This window comes from Bombina bombina, chromosome 5 (assembly GCF_027579735.1).
Source record: "Bombina bombina isolate aBomBom1 chromosome 5, aBomBom1.pri, whole genome shotgun sequence".
Lineage (NCBI taxonomy): Eukaryota > Metazoa > Chordata > Amphibia > Anura > Bombinatoridae > Bombina > Bombina bombina.
The window spans coordinates 414539823-414555721 of NC_069503.1; positions in this window are offsets into that span (position 1 = coordinate 414539823).

Consider the following 15899-nt stretch of genomic DNA (forward strand, 5'->3'; position numbering starts at 1 on the left):
CCATGGATCCTGACAAGTTGTCTGCAGTTCTGCAGTGGCCTCACTGAGTTGGTCTTCGGTCTATTCAACGTTTTTTGGGGTTCACCAATTACTACAGAAAGTTTATTAAAACTTTTCTTCCTTGGTCAAACCTATCACATACATGATCCGTAAAGAGAATGATCCACTCCATTGGTCACCTACTGCCATTAAGGCCTTTGATAGTCTTAAAACTGCCTTTGCTGCCGCTCCAGTTCTGGCTCATCCTAACCCTGTCCTGCCTTTCGTTCTTGAGGTCAATGTGTCTGAGACTGGAGTAGGTGCCCTCTTGTCTCAATGTCCTATGCGTGATGGTTCCTTGCATCCGTGTGGTTTCTTTTCTAAGAAATTGTCTCCAGCGGAGTACATTTATGAAATTGGCGACAGTGAATTACTGGCCATAATTTTGGCACTCAAAGAATGGAGGCATCTTCTCGAGGGTACTAGCATGCCAGTGCTCATTCTTACTGACCACAAGAATTTAACTTATCTATCTGAAGCAAAACGTTTATCGCCCGACAGGCCTAGTAGTAAGAATGTTAGGGCTGATGCCCTCTTTCAACAATTTTTGCCTCTGTCCAAGGAGGAGTCTGTACCCACTCCAGTTATACCTCCTGACCATATTATGGCTACCATACGTACTAATTTGACTTCCCCCTTGGGGGAGGAGATCCTGGCTGCACAAACCAATGCACCTCCTGAGAAACCTAGTGGTAAGTGTTTTGTTCCTGAGAATCTTCTAACTAAACTTTAGCACACTTACCACTATCCTAAAGCCACAGGTCACCCAGGCAAGAACCAAATGATTTGGTCTGTCACTCGACAATTCTGGTGGCCTGGTCTTCGTTCTGATGTTGCTGCGTATGTTGCCTCCTGCTCAGTTTGTGCACAGAATAAGACTCCTCGACGTCTTCCTTTGGTTCTTCTTCAACCTATTGCTAATGGTGAGCGTCCTTGGACACATCTTTCCATGCATTTCATTGTTGAGCTCCTTGTTTCCAATGGCAATACTGTTATCCTTATGGTGGTTGACCGTTTTTCTAAAATGTCACATTGCATTCATTTGAAGAAGTTGCCTACCGCTCAGGAGCTTGCTTCAATGTTTGCCCAGGAGGTCTTCCATTTACATGGGGTACCAAAGGAGATAGTGTCGGACCTGGGTAGCCAGTTTGTCTCCAGATTTTGGCATTCCTTTTGTGCTCAAATGGGGATCCAGCTTTCCTTCTCCTCGGCATATCACCCTCAATTCAATGGGGCTGCGGAACAGTCTAATCAAGCTCTGGAACAGTACCTCCGTTGCTATGTCTCAGATCACCACAATAATTGGTCTGAACTGTTACTGTTACCTCAGAGTTTGCTCATAATAGTGCTAAAAATGCTTCCTCCAAGTTATCACTGTTCATGTCAAATTATGGGTTTCCACCATCCTTGTTGTCCAATTCATTCATGACTCAAGGTATTCCAGCTTTGGAGGAGCATCTCCAGCAACTCCGTTCCATGTGGGTGCAGATTCAGGATTACCTTCATTGTTCTATGCAGCGCCAAAAGTTCCAGGCTGATCGTAGGCGTCTGCCCCCACCTTCCTACCAGGTTGGTGAGAGAGTTTGGCTGTCCTCCCGCAACTTGAACCTTCGTGTGCCTTCCAATAAACTGGCTCCCCATTATGTTGGTCCTTTTTCGAATACTCTGACGGTTCAATCCTGTGGCCTACGTTCTTGACCTTCCTCCTGCAATGCGCATATCCAATGTTTTTCATGTCTCCCTCTTGAAACCATTGGTTTGTAATCGGTTTATAACTGTGTTGCCTCGTCCCGTCCTATCTTTGTTGACAAACATGAGGAGTATGAGGTCAGCAGCATTATTGACTCTCGTATGTACAGGGGCCGCATACAGTATTTGGTTCACTGGAGGGGCTACGGTCCAGAGGAGCGTTCTTGGGTTCCCTCCTCTGATGTTCATGCTCCCGCACTCCTCCGTGCCTTCCATGCCCATTTCCCCAATACACCTTTTGTCCTCCCGCGGGGAGGGGTCATTGAGGGGAGGGTACTGTCAGGGTTTTTTCCCTCCTTTGTTTGCCATGTGCTGCTGGCAGCCATTTTACTCACCTCTCTTGCTGACTCTGGTGCATACTGTGTGATGCTGCTCATTTCTTGCACTTCCTTTTATGGCCAGACTGGTGTTCATCATCAGTGTGAGACAGGATGCAGTCTCAGAATTGTGATGTCATCACTTATTATTTAAGGGCCTCTGTTCAGTATGCTTTGCCCTTGCGTTGTCTCAGACCTGTTTGTGAGAGCTCCTGTGTATTACCTGGCTGTCTGACGTCCCTCCTGGTTCCTGATCCCTGGCTTGTTCCTGACTCTGCTGTTCTCCTTGTTCCTGATTCCGGCTCATCTGACTACTCGTTTTGGCTCCTGACTCGGCTTGTCTGACTATTCGCTTTGGCTCCTGACTCGGCTCGTCTGACTACCAGCTCTGGTTTTGATTCCTGGCTTGTTATTTGTTTTGTGTACTTTTATTATTTTTTGCTATTAATAAAGGTGTTATTATTTTTGCACTTCTCGTCTCTGTATGATTCCTGGCACCCTAACACCAGGGCAATGTTTAGCTTAGGTTTATTTAGATAGGTATTTATTTGGGGTGGTTGGTTGGCTGGGTGGTGGGTTTTACTGTTGGGGGGTGTTTGTATTTTTTTTTACAGGTAAAAGAGCTGATTTATTTGGGGCAATGCCCCGCAAAAGGCCCTTTTAAGGGCCATTGGCAGTTTAGTGTAGGCTAGGTTTTTTATTTTTTATTTTAAGGGCCATTGGCAGTTTAGTGTAGGCTAGGATTTTTTTATTTTGGGGGGGCTTTTTTATTTTGATAGGGCTATTAGATTAGGAGTAATTGGTTTTTATTTTTGATATTTTTTTTTATTTTGTGTAATTTAGATAATTGTATTTTATTAATTGAATTTATTTAATTTTATTGTAATGTTAGGTGTTAGTGTAGGTTAGTTTTTATTTTACAGGTAACTTTGTATTTATTTTAACTAGGTAGCTAGTAAATAGTTAATAACTATTTATTAACTAGTCTACCTATTTAAAATAAATACAAACTTAGTTGTGAAATAAATATAAAACCTAAGATAGATACAATGTAACTATTAGTTATATTGTAGCTAGCTTAGGGTTTATTTTACAGATAAGTATTTAGTTTTAAATAGGAATTATTTAGGTAATAATTGTAAGTTTTATTTAGATTTATTTTAATTATATTTAAGTTAGGGGGTGTTAGGGTTAGGGTTAAGTTAGGGTTAGGTTTAGGGGTTAATAGGTTTATTATAGCGGCAGTGTTGATGGACGGCAGATTAGGGATTAATAATATTTAAATAGTGTTTGCAATGTGGGAGGGTGGCAGTTTAGGGGTTAATAGGTTTATTATAGTGGCAACAATGTTGGGAAGCAACAGAATAGGGGTTAATACATTTTTTAAATGACGGCGATGTCCGTAGCAGCAGATTAGGGGTTAATAGTTTTATTTTAGTGTTTGTGATGCGGGAGGGCCTCGGTTTAGGCATTACTAGTTAGTTTATGGGTCTTTAGTGTACTTTGTAACAGTTTAGTTATGAGTTTTATGGTACAGCTTTGTAGCATAAAACTCATAACTACTGACTTTAGATGGCGGTACGGATGTTGTCATTTTAGGCTGTACCGCTCACTTTTTGGCCTCACAGCAAAACTAGTAATACCGGCACAATGGAAGTCCCATTGAAAAAGGACCTTTGTTAAAGTGCGGTACTGCCGTTGTGTGATGGCCAAAAAAGTATGCTGTACAGCTATTCTGACAAGACTTGTAATAGCAGTGGTAGGGAAAAAGCATTGTTATGGGCCATAACTATGCTTTTCACTCATAACGCCAAACTTGTAATCTAGCTGAGTGTATCAAAATAACAGTAAATGAAAGAATGTAACAATGAAACAATGTATCACAAAGATCAAGGATATATTAAACATCAAAAAAATGTAAATGAGGCAAATAAAGCTATACGTATGGTGTAGCTTGATAGAAGTGCAATCCGTGGTGAACCATAGGAAAAAAAGAGAAAACCATTATGAAGACCGTATGGACTAGTAACCAATCTCACAAGGAGAGTTACTCACTCTTTATAGAGCTTTGTCTTAGCTCTTAGATATTAAGCAGGTAGATATAAAGTCCCACAGCTTGCCAACGGCTCCCAATACTGCTTCAGGAATCCCAAGTAGGGTAAAAGAAATGCAGATGATCTCAACTGGGATAATTAAAATGTATATTTATTAAAAACAAGAGGACATAACAACAAACTGTCATCAGTCTGGGACCAGGACTATGAATAACTTTTTAGATTGTGGTCAAAAGGCTTGCAGGAACAAGATCAAGTAGTCTCAAATAGTTCTGACTCTTGATACAAAAATTTTAAAAGTCCTGTTATTCTGTGGCATCCGACGTACGTTTCCCTAGCAATCCACCAGATTTTTCAAGGATAGTTTGTTTTGACAGATATCATCCATTTAAACAACCCAATGTCTTCTAATTTGCAGATGATCTGTGACGTCATTCGTTATCTGATTATACTCCGGTGGTCACATAATCATCATTAGTGATGTCGCAAATTGTTTGCCGGCGAATAGTTCCAGGCGAACAAAGCATGTTCGCGTTCGCCACGGCGGGCGAACATATGCGATGTTCGATCCGCCCCCTATTCATCATCATTGAGTAATACTTTGACCCTGTACCTCACAGTCATCAGGCACATTCCAGCCAATCAGCAGCAGACCCTCCCTCCCAGACCCTCCTACCTCCTGGACAGCATCCATTTTAGATTCATTCGAAAGCTGCATTGTTAGTGAGAGGAGGGACAGTGTAGCTGCTGCTGATTTAGTAGTGAATTCTATAGCTAGGCTAGTGTATTCAGTGTCCACTACAGTCCTGAAGGACTCATCTGATCTCTGCTGTAAGGACAGCACCCCAAAAAGCCCTTTTTAGGGCTGTTTTTTTCCTGTGTAATCTAATTGTAGTTGCCTGCCTGTCAGCATGTGTGCCAGGCTCACAGCGTATACTGTGCCCACTTGCCCAGTGCCACCACTCATATCTGGTGTAACAGTATTGTAAATTAAAAAAAAAAAAACTTTTTTGACTGTGAAACATCAGTCTGCTTGTGTAATCTAATTGCAGTTGCCTGCCAGCATGTGTGCCAGGCTCACAGCGTATACTGTGCCCTCTTGCCCAGTGCCACCACTCATATCTTGTATAATAGTAGAGTACATTTAAAAAAAAAAAAAAAACTTTTTTGACTGTGAAACATCAGTCTGCTTTTTTGTGTCAGGCTCACAGCATATACTGTGCCCACTTGCCCAGTGCCACCACTCATATCTTGTTTAATAGTAGTGTAAGTGTACATTTAAAAACAAAAAAAACTTTTTTGACTGTGAAACATCAGTCTGCTTTTTTGTGTCAGGCTCACAGCATATACTGTGCCCACTTGCCCAGTGCCACCAATCATATCTTGTTTAATAGTAGTGTAAGTGTACATTTACAAAACAAAAACAACTTTTTGGACTGTGAAACATCAGTCTGCTTTTTTGTGTCAGGCTCACAGCGTATACTGTGCCCACTTGCCCAGTGCCACCACTCATATCTTGTTTAATAGTAGTTTGATCTTTAATAGAGTTTGGTCTGTCACTGTGAAGCGGGCGTAACCCTTAGACTACCTGATCGATACAACATCATACCTGATGTTTTAAAGCATGTTATTCCAAACAATTTAGGAATGTTAGGTGATTTATGCCCTTTATGGATTAAAACCAGACTCTGCATCAACCATGTAATTTTCCGTGGGTGTTTTGCCATGGATCCCCCTCCGGCATGCCACAGTCCAGGTGTAAGTCCCCTTGAAACAACTTTTCCATCACTATTGTGGCCAGAAAGAGTCCCTGTCGGTTTAAAAATTTGCCTGCCTATTGAAGTCAATGGCGGTTCGCCCGGTTCGCCATTTCGCAAACTTTTGCGGAAGTTCGCGTTTGCTGTCCGCGAACGCAAAATTTTATGTTCGCTACATCACTAATCATCATATCTGTATGTTGTTCAGGATTGGTATATATATATATATATATATATATATATATATATATATATATATATATATATATATATATGTATATAGTTTATTGTAGATCAAAGTGCTTATAAACAAAACATAAATAGCATTTAGATTTAAAAATACATTGTGATTGCCTAATGCTAAAACATACTATACACTTATAAAATAGAAAAATGTAAAGCTACAGTATATCTACACAATGTCGTCAGGGATTCGAACAGCTATTTTAAAAAGAATAATCTAAATCTATGCGAAATGCTATACCACTATGCTATTCCATGGAGAACACGATAAGCATACAATCAAAGCAGTATAGCATTTGTAATTGAAAAGGCATATAAATAAATGTAGTGTGTTAAATAGCAATTTGATTATCTAGTGTTGGACTAATATTTGAATCAAATTAATGCAACGAGTGTAAATAGTATTACCAACATATAAAATATTCTAAAATAGTAAAAAAATTGTATTGAAGATAAGTAAAGTGTCATGGGGGATTCAAACCACTATAATACAAGAGTAAACCAGATTTAAAGGGGAACGTTATGCCACTGAACTAATCTATCAGGGAATGTTGTATACAGACTTTGTGGGCAATATATACTCAAGAGAAAAGAGACCATGGGGAATATTTATCAAAGTGCAAGCAGACATGATACGATGTACCATATCATGTCCACCACACATCGATTAATGCTGACAGCATACACTGTCGGCATTTATAATTGCACAAGCAGTTCACCAGAACGGTTTATGCAATACCGCCCCTTGCAGATTAGCTGCCAATCGGCAGCTAGCAGGGGGTGTCAATCAACCCAATTGTATTCGATCGGGTTGATTTCTGTCCGCCGCCTTTGAGCAGACGGACAAGTTATGGAGCAGCGGTCTTTAGACCGTTGCTTCATAACTTCTGTTTCCAGTGAGCCCTGAAGGCTCGCCAGAAACAAAGGGCATCAATTCGGAGCTTGATAATTTGGCTCCCTAATCTCCACTTGTAAGGTCCATTGGAGATTTTAAAAGAGAATATGTACTTAATTAAAAGGTCCCAGAGTAAAAAGGGATGTTAACAGAAAATGTACAAGAAATGGGACAGCTCAAAATCCTTATTGACCGCTAGGTATAAATGTGTTTAAATTAAAGATTCATCTCATCTCCTAGCTACCTAACATATTAACTAGGTTCCCTCCTCTCCAATGAGTTGTTATCTTCTTAATACCCCTATATATGCTCATAGAAACAATTCCTTTTAATTTGGATTGTTTATGCCAAATAAGTACTTGCAAGTATAATTATTTACTATTTTTTATTATTCTATAATTTTGAGATATCACATACAAGAAATATTCTTTTTTTTTATTCTAATATTTTTGATAAATAAGTTAATTGCAATGCTACTATCACTTTAGTATATGGACTTGTATATTTTGTGATTTATTGGTGCATTAAACAGTTTTAAAAATTAATTAAAGGACCACTCAATGCAGTACAATTGCATAATTAACATGTGCATAATAAAAAGATAATGATTTAACAACTACTCTGAATCTCAAATAAGTAGTAGATTTTTTTTTTAACAAATTTATTTTTTCTCCTATTTTCCGGCCCCCTGTATCATGTGACAAACATCAGCCAATCACAGACTATTATATGTATACCCTGTGAGCTTGTGCACATTTTCAGTAGGATTTTATTCCCCAGAAAGTGTGAATATTGAAAGACTGTGTAAAATGTTATAATGGAAGTAAATTGTCTTAAAACTGCATGCTCTTTCTAAATCATAAAAGTTTATTTTGACTTGAGTATCCTTTTAAACAGGCATAACATGTCATACCTTAAGACTGAAACACATACAGATTTAGGCTGAGAAATGTATTGATTTTAAGTGTTTTGTTTTTTTAAATAAAATGGCTTTTACATTAAACTACAAGCCTGTTTTCTTACCTCTGCAGTAGTTACTAAAAAGCCTGACATTGATTATCCATCTAGAATGAGATGGAATAGCCACAGTAAAGGGAATCAGGTCTTTGAGTAACTGAGTACTTAAAATGCACAAGATAGGTGCACTGCTCTCGTTAGTCTCCATTTATCAACCATTTTGTATATTGATAGAACTAAATTTGCTCAGTACCGAGTATATTTCTTCTGTGCTTTAGTGCACACGTTCAAATCTCACACAAGACTTGTTTTTATTTTATAATAGCTATATATTAGTGAGATAGATAGCAAAAGATGAGGCAGCAGTCGGTTCCTTGTATGCGTAAAAAACAATTCTTTATTCTTCTTGTTTAAAACATTATATCACATCACAGCAAACAGGTAAAAGGAATGCAGGTGGTTGACTAGTTTCGGCAGTGCTGTAATCATAAACCTGCAATCACTTAAGAAGTGAACATATTTAAAGGGATTGCTTAACACAGTGATTGGTCAATGTTAATGGGAGGTTACAACCCCTCCCTTACATATTAACCTCTTACTAGTAAATTACTTGTTGCATCTAAATGCAGCATTTAACATGAAATATTCCAACTATAGCTATAGAACATCAATTAAATCGCTTGTTTAATACAAAATACAAATTCATAAAATACAATGTTCTAGTTATCTTGAAAGTTTTTTAAAAAAGACAGTGGAAAAGGGTTTTAATTGTGTTTACTCTAGGGGTCTTACTCTAGGTAATATTTTATCTCCATCCCTTTTACCCCAAAAGGAGACATCAGCCACATGGCTAGCTGTGAATGGTACATACAAATGCAGCAGTGGCAGATGTAAGGCGTGTGACTTTATAACAGAGGGAAAGAGATTCTACTCTTATGTAACCAATGATGCATTTGATACAAAAGGATGCATCAGGTGCTCAACCCAATTCGTCGTGTACCTCATTGAATGCACTCAACATCGCCAGCAATATGTAGGTATGACTACGAGAGATGTCCGTACGAGGATACGAGAACATCTAGGATATATCAAAAACGAAAAAACTTGTTTGGCTTTGGCGAAGCATTTCATTGAGGTACACGACGGAGATGTCAGTACATTCAATTGGAGGGCAATTGAACAGATTAAGCAACCCTCAAGAGGGGGTAACAAAGATGAGATCCTAGCCAGACAGGAAGCCTTCTGGATTTTCAAACTCCGTACACAGGTGCCGGAGGGCTTCAATTCTGAGTTTGATCTCATCAATCATTAGCATTAATGAATATTTTCCACTCTGACCTTATCTGATATTTATATATATATTTTTGAGCTTATATATAGAGGGTCTGTTCAGAGGTCTGCTGAGATTTCCATTATTACCTACACTGTTACCCTTTACGTATTTTTCCCATTGATTTGGACTGGTGCCCACTAGACCATATTTGTAATAATTATAATAATTGTAATATTTGTAATACCGCCAATCTTCCATCGTGACCGATCTGGTACTAGTTTCTTTTGAAAACTAAACACACATATAATGTTGCAATATTATAATTGACAAGCTGGTTTCTGTTCTATAGATTCAAACTCATGGACTGGCTATATATATAATATACATTGTTATGGGCACTTTGAATGTGTTTAAACATATTCAATAGTAACATACATGTGTTAGAAAATATTTCATGGCTATCATTATCAAATAGTTTTCTCATGTTTTTCCTAAATAATGGCTCTTATGGCAAATGAATTTGTTGGTGTTATCAATCACCACATATCTGTCAAGATATATTAAGGTTTACAGCAATATTTGGTTATCATGAGAATAGTCCTATTATTATTGATGGCATCTATGTTTTCTAAACTAGGTGTAAAATTAAGATGGCCCTTACTAGCTTAGTATCCTTATATATATATTTTTGTATATTTTATACTTTTTTTTGGAAATATATTCATTAACAGCCTATTGAGTGTTGAACAATTTACTATTGCTATTTCTGACATAATTTTGATACATCATAGTTCTAAATGAAAGGTTCTGCACTTATTAGTAAAGGTTTTTTCCGCTCATTGAATAGGGCTCTAACCTGCAGGTCAACTTTCAAGATAACTAGAACATTGTATTTTATGAATTTGTATTTTGTATTAAACAAGCGATTTAATTGATGTTCTATAGCTATAGTTGGAATATTTCATGTTAAATGCTGCATTTAGATGCAACAAGTAATTTACTAGTAAGAGGTTAATATGTAAGGGAGGGGTTGTAACCTCCCATTAACATTGACCAATCACTGTGTTAAGCAATCCCTTTAAATATGTTCACTTCTTAAGTGATTGCAGGTTTATGATTACGGCACTGCCGAAACTAGTCAACCACCTGCATTCCTTTTACCTGTTTGCTGTGATGTGATATAATGTTTTAAACAAGAAGAATAAAGAATTGTTTTTTACGCATACAAGGAACCGACTGCTGCCTCATCTTTTGCTATCTATTTACTTTGGGATGACAAGGAGTCCCTGTTCTCTGGCAGTTTGTCCCTTCGAAGATCCTCAAACTTCGGTTTTCACACTGTGAAGTCAATACAGTGCAAGCACCGTGTTTCCTGGATGGTGATAGGCTAAAGGCGGCACACCCCCAACTACGCACAACCCCGATGACGTCACACGCCAAGCTGCGGAGGCCCGTCATTTGAAATTAGAAGCAGTACGGAGAGGAGCTAATTCCTATAGGGGAACCGGTGGCTTTAGCCTCAGATTGTCCCCACTTAGGATTATACCTCGGAGGAGTTCGCTACTAAGTTTCTTTTGGGCCAACAAGAAACCTCCTACGGCAGAAGGGTGAGTCTGTTACTTTCACCCTATTCCGCATCAGTGGATGCCTTGGAGGATTGAGGTTGTTGAAGCTTCCTTGGGGGGGGGGGGGTGTATATTATGCCTATATGCCTGTTTTTCACGGAACATTGCCTTAAAATGACATTTTAAACCGGAGTTCAGATATCCACTAGAGTGTGTTTGTTTCGCCTGGGATAATTTTCTATTGTTGCTATATATTAGTGCTTATACATCTCATGATTTTAGACAGAACAGTGTCCCTGTGAAGACACAATTCTAAGGTTTTATTAGATGTGACACTGGGATATCTTAAAACAGCTTACTGGATTTATGGTACTGGATGACCAAATATGCTTGACATTAAATATCATAATGTCACAATTGGATTGTTTATAAGGATATGTGTACTGTATTTACATATTTAAATTATGTTATTTTATAACTTCAGCCAGGGCTTGTAATATGGTTTATTCAATGCCATAAAAGAGAGGTGGCTACCTTCCTTGCTCACATGGGCCTGTCAGAAACCTGACATCAGGAAAAAAACATATTTAACTGTGATTTCTACAAAATTATATTGTTATTTTAAATAGGAGACTGTGTGCAGCAGCTTGTTTAACAACATTTCTGCTTAATATTTCACATCAGGTTAGCGCACTTGGTTAAAAGTGATCGGGTTTGTGGCTGAGTAAGGATGTTAGGTTTTTTTTTTTACTTTTTGCGCTCCATTTAAGTCTGTGGGGGAATACGTTTATGAGGTTGCAATATTCCAAGTCCTTGATTTTTGCATGCTACAGGTTAGTGCTCATGTAAACACTTTTTACTTTCAACTTGTAATATGTGCATTAGTGGCATTGAAGGGGATTTTGGGCATTTTTCTGGGTCTAGAACAGACTAGATAGTGTTTATTAGCCCTTGAACTAAGCTACAGGATTGCCTGGAATGGCTAGAATGTGACAAACTGGTTAAGGTGGAAAGGTTCAGTTAACCCTTTCTGAGAATAAAATTAGAGACTGTTGCAGGGTTGGTTAAACCCTGTATGTCACAATATAGAAATGAGCAAAATATAACAATATGCATGCAGCTCATATAGCATAAGTATTAGTTTATTTGTTTTATATATGGTAAATTCCTCTTTGAGCAACTTTAGAATCTTGGCTGCTTGGCAGCAAAATGGGTAGGACATTTTTATTTTGCATGGAAATGCTTAGCAGCTAAATGGTTAAGGACATTTTTATTTATAATGTATCTTTTGGGGGGAAATTAAATATAAAAAAAAATATGTTAATGCCAAAGTTCTCAATCAGGGAAATTCTTGCTTTCATCTCTCTTTATTGAATTTTGAAACTTTAACTCTGAACTCCCCCCATCCAAAGTAAATGTTACCCTTTTAGTTAAAGAGATTAAATGAATATGATTCAGATAGGGCACACAATATTAAACAAGTTTATAATTTACTTCTATTATCAATTTTCTTTGTTCTTTTGAAAATTTTTGTTGAAAAGCAGGAAGGTATGCTTAGGAGCCGGACCATTTCTGAAGCAATAAATGGCAGCTGTTTTGCAAGAATATTATCCATTTGCAAGAGCATTAGAGGGCAGCACTATTTCCTGCTATATAGTGCTCCAGATGCCTACCTAGGTGTTTCTACAACACAGAATATCATGGAACTGAACACATTTTATAATAGAGATATATTGGGAACTTTTTTTAAATGGAATGCTTTGTCGGAATCACAAAATAACATTTTTGGGTTTCATATCCCTTTAAGTTTCAGATTTCTATTAAGGGAGAGCTAAAACTAGAATTTTACTGCCCTTTTCACTTATAAATAAAAGGTGGCATTAAAAAGTATTTAAAGTAATTTTTCTAAATATACGCATAGCTAATAAAAGATCTGTATACAAAAAAATGCTTTAATATCACTTATCAATGTTATTTTGTTAGCACACTTTACAAAAAAAATAATTTTTTCAAACCATCAACTAGGGATGGGTGAATGTTTTGCAACATTCGAAAAATGAAACAAATTTGAACACATTCGTTTGTTCGTTTTGAATTTCGAATGTTTGTACAACATTTGTTTAATGTAATTGAATTTCTAATGCTTTCTTTAATTGTAATATTCGATACAAATTTTTCGAATAATTCGATTCGAATTATGCAATATTCAAATATTTTTTTTTAATTTATATATTTAGAATAGTATTTCTAAAGCTTTCTTTAAATGTAATATTCAAATTAAGAAATATTAGAATACATTTTTTTGAATTTATATATTTGTATCTATTATGTATCAATGTACTAATTTCCCTACCACATGAACGTCTGAATAGTATTTGTTAAATTAAATGTTACATTCGAAATTTCAAATGTGGACATTCAATCTAAATATGAACAAATTTGAAAGTGACATTCAAAAACTGTAAATAGCATTCGATTATAGAATTTTTAAGAATATTCGTTCTTATTAACATTCAACTATGTAAATAGAATTTCTACAGTAACATTAGTTCTAACATTCAAATTCGAATACAAAAACATTCACCCATCCCTACAATCAACCCTGCAGCACTGTGTGTGTAACTACTGCAATGGGGTTAAACACACTATAGAAATACTGGAAAGGACTCACGGAGCATTGCTGCTCCTGAGCGGAAAACACAGCTGATCCAATCAACAGCACCAGTTGCACATCTGAGTTTTTCGAATGTTTGCAATATTCAAAAATTTTAACTCATTTTTACACATTGGGGGCACGATCCGATATACGGCATAGTTTTCGGCGCAAGCGTGGGTACCCGCGCCGCCCGTAATTTCACCTCGCACATCTGGGTATTACATATACTGCACCATTAGATGCTAAACTGGCGTAAGTATGACAAACTAGCTATCTTCCGAAAAGTGCGCAAATACACATTTTAGTGTCGCAAGTAACATACGCCTGTATTTTGTCCACGTAACGTCTCAATAAAGAGTAGTTTTATGCAAATTAGGCTAACACTCATAAAAATGAACCGCGACTCCATCTAAAAATGCGACACGTAATTACGCTATTCAAAAGTCATATATAAACCCATGCGCAGCCGCCATTTTCTTCAGTGTGTTTGGATGGTTCGTTGAGCTACAGCACACTACAGTGGAGTGTAGGATTAGTCAGAGTAGAGAGATAGACACAAACAGAGGAGTTAGTTAGGTTGCATTGGTGGTTGATTAAGCTTGTACACTTACACATATTTTTACATATTGCACACATATTGCATACATACACACCACACTTTTTTTTCAAACACCTCACACATTTTATTTCAATTTTACAGTGTGATAGACTGAGTGTTCGGTTGTGATTGTGTGTGATTGAACTGGGAGTGAGTGTGAGTGTGTGAGTGTGTGTAGTGTGAGGATGGCAGGGAGAGGTAGGGCGGAGGGGAGGAGGGGAGAGGAGTGGCAGGGAGAGGAGTATTGTAGAGGACAGGAGGAGAAGTGGGGTCCCCGTCAGGGAGTAAGTGGATTGGGGAGAGGGAGAGCTAGAAGGGATGATGGGAGGGGAGATGCCCGAGAGCCCCAGAGACCAGGCACATCTAGAAGAGGGACAGAGGGTTCACATGGGGACAGAAGGGGGGAGGAGGGAGAGGATAGGAAGGAACCCACACCAGGGACATCACAGGGAGCAAGCCAGGTGTCCACGGAGGATGAGAGGATGAGATGTTCAAACTTCTCATTCGATGAGCATGTTGCCCTAGTCCAGGCCATCATGGACAATCACAGTGCCCTCTTTGGCCAGGAGAAGGGCAAAGGCATTGTCAAAAGGCGTAAAACAGCATGGTTGGCGGTAGAGGATGCCGTCAACAGTGTGGCCCCGCAGAGGAGGACTGTCGAGGGCCTTAAAAAGCGGTGGAATGACTGCCAGAAGCGGGTGAAAGAAAAGATGGGGCAGGAGGCTATGCACCAGAGGGGAACAGGCGGTGGTCCACCCCTGGACATAGAATACAACACCTAGCAGGAGATGATACGAGGGTCCCTGAGTATCACAGCAGTCCGTGGACTTCCAGGGGCTCGTGACTCAGGGGCTGCAACCACAGCACATCATGCTGGTGAGTAACATCCAACACACCAGTATTATATGTATTTGAGATATAACATCCTTTAATGTCCCACATTCATGTACACAATGAGGAGCATGGTATTTGGCCTACTAACAAAAACATCTACAATTATATTTGACATTAATTCTACTTAACACAATGCAATTCATGATATGAGGTGGAATAGTGCAATACTAACATGTCTCAGAGTAACACAGGCCACAAGCCACATGTAGAGTTTTCAGTAATTGGACACTATAGCCATCACAATACTTCTAGCTCAAGAAAGCAGGTTCAGTGCCTACATCAGGCTAAAGTAAATTGTGTGACCATAGTGTCACTTAAAGAAAACATTTTCTCCATCATTGACATGTACACATAACTATTGAACGAAACACATACCTGTATACTGCGCATATTAAAATCCCTCATATCACAAATCACAATGTGCACATGCATGTTATAGAGTTTGACATGAGAATCAGTATAGGCCCTAGCATGTATCAATGTACATTGTATGCCCACATGGACATATATATGACTGTACTAATCCCTCTCATCATTTGACTCCTCCACAGAACCTCCTGTCACGAGGATGCAAACAGGCATTCCGCCACCTCCACCACCACCACCAGTCACAGGCATGCAGCCACCACCACCAGTCTTCAGGCAACCACATGAACATTATGGTCCAGGCATGAGCAGGGTTGGATGGCTTCAGTTGAGGACCCGGAAGTGATGCCACCACCATTAACATATGACCCCTGGCAAGATTCCTGGCCAGAGGAATATTCTTCTTTTGGCTTTGCGGGGGAGCCAAGACAGCCACAAAGGGTCCATGTATTTACCCCCCCCAACACAATCTCAGGGCAGTCATGGCTTTTACACACACAGGCTATGTCACAAGAAGTGCCAACAGGACAGGCTGA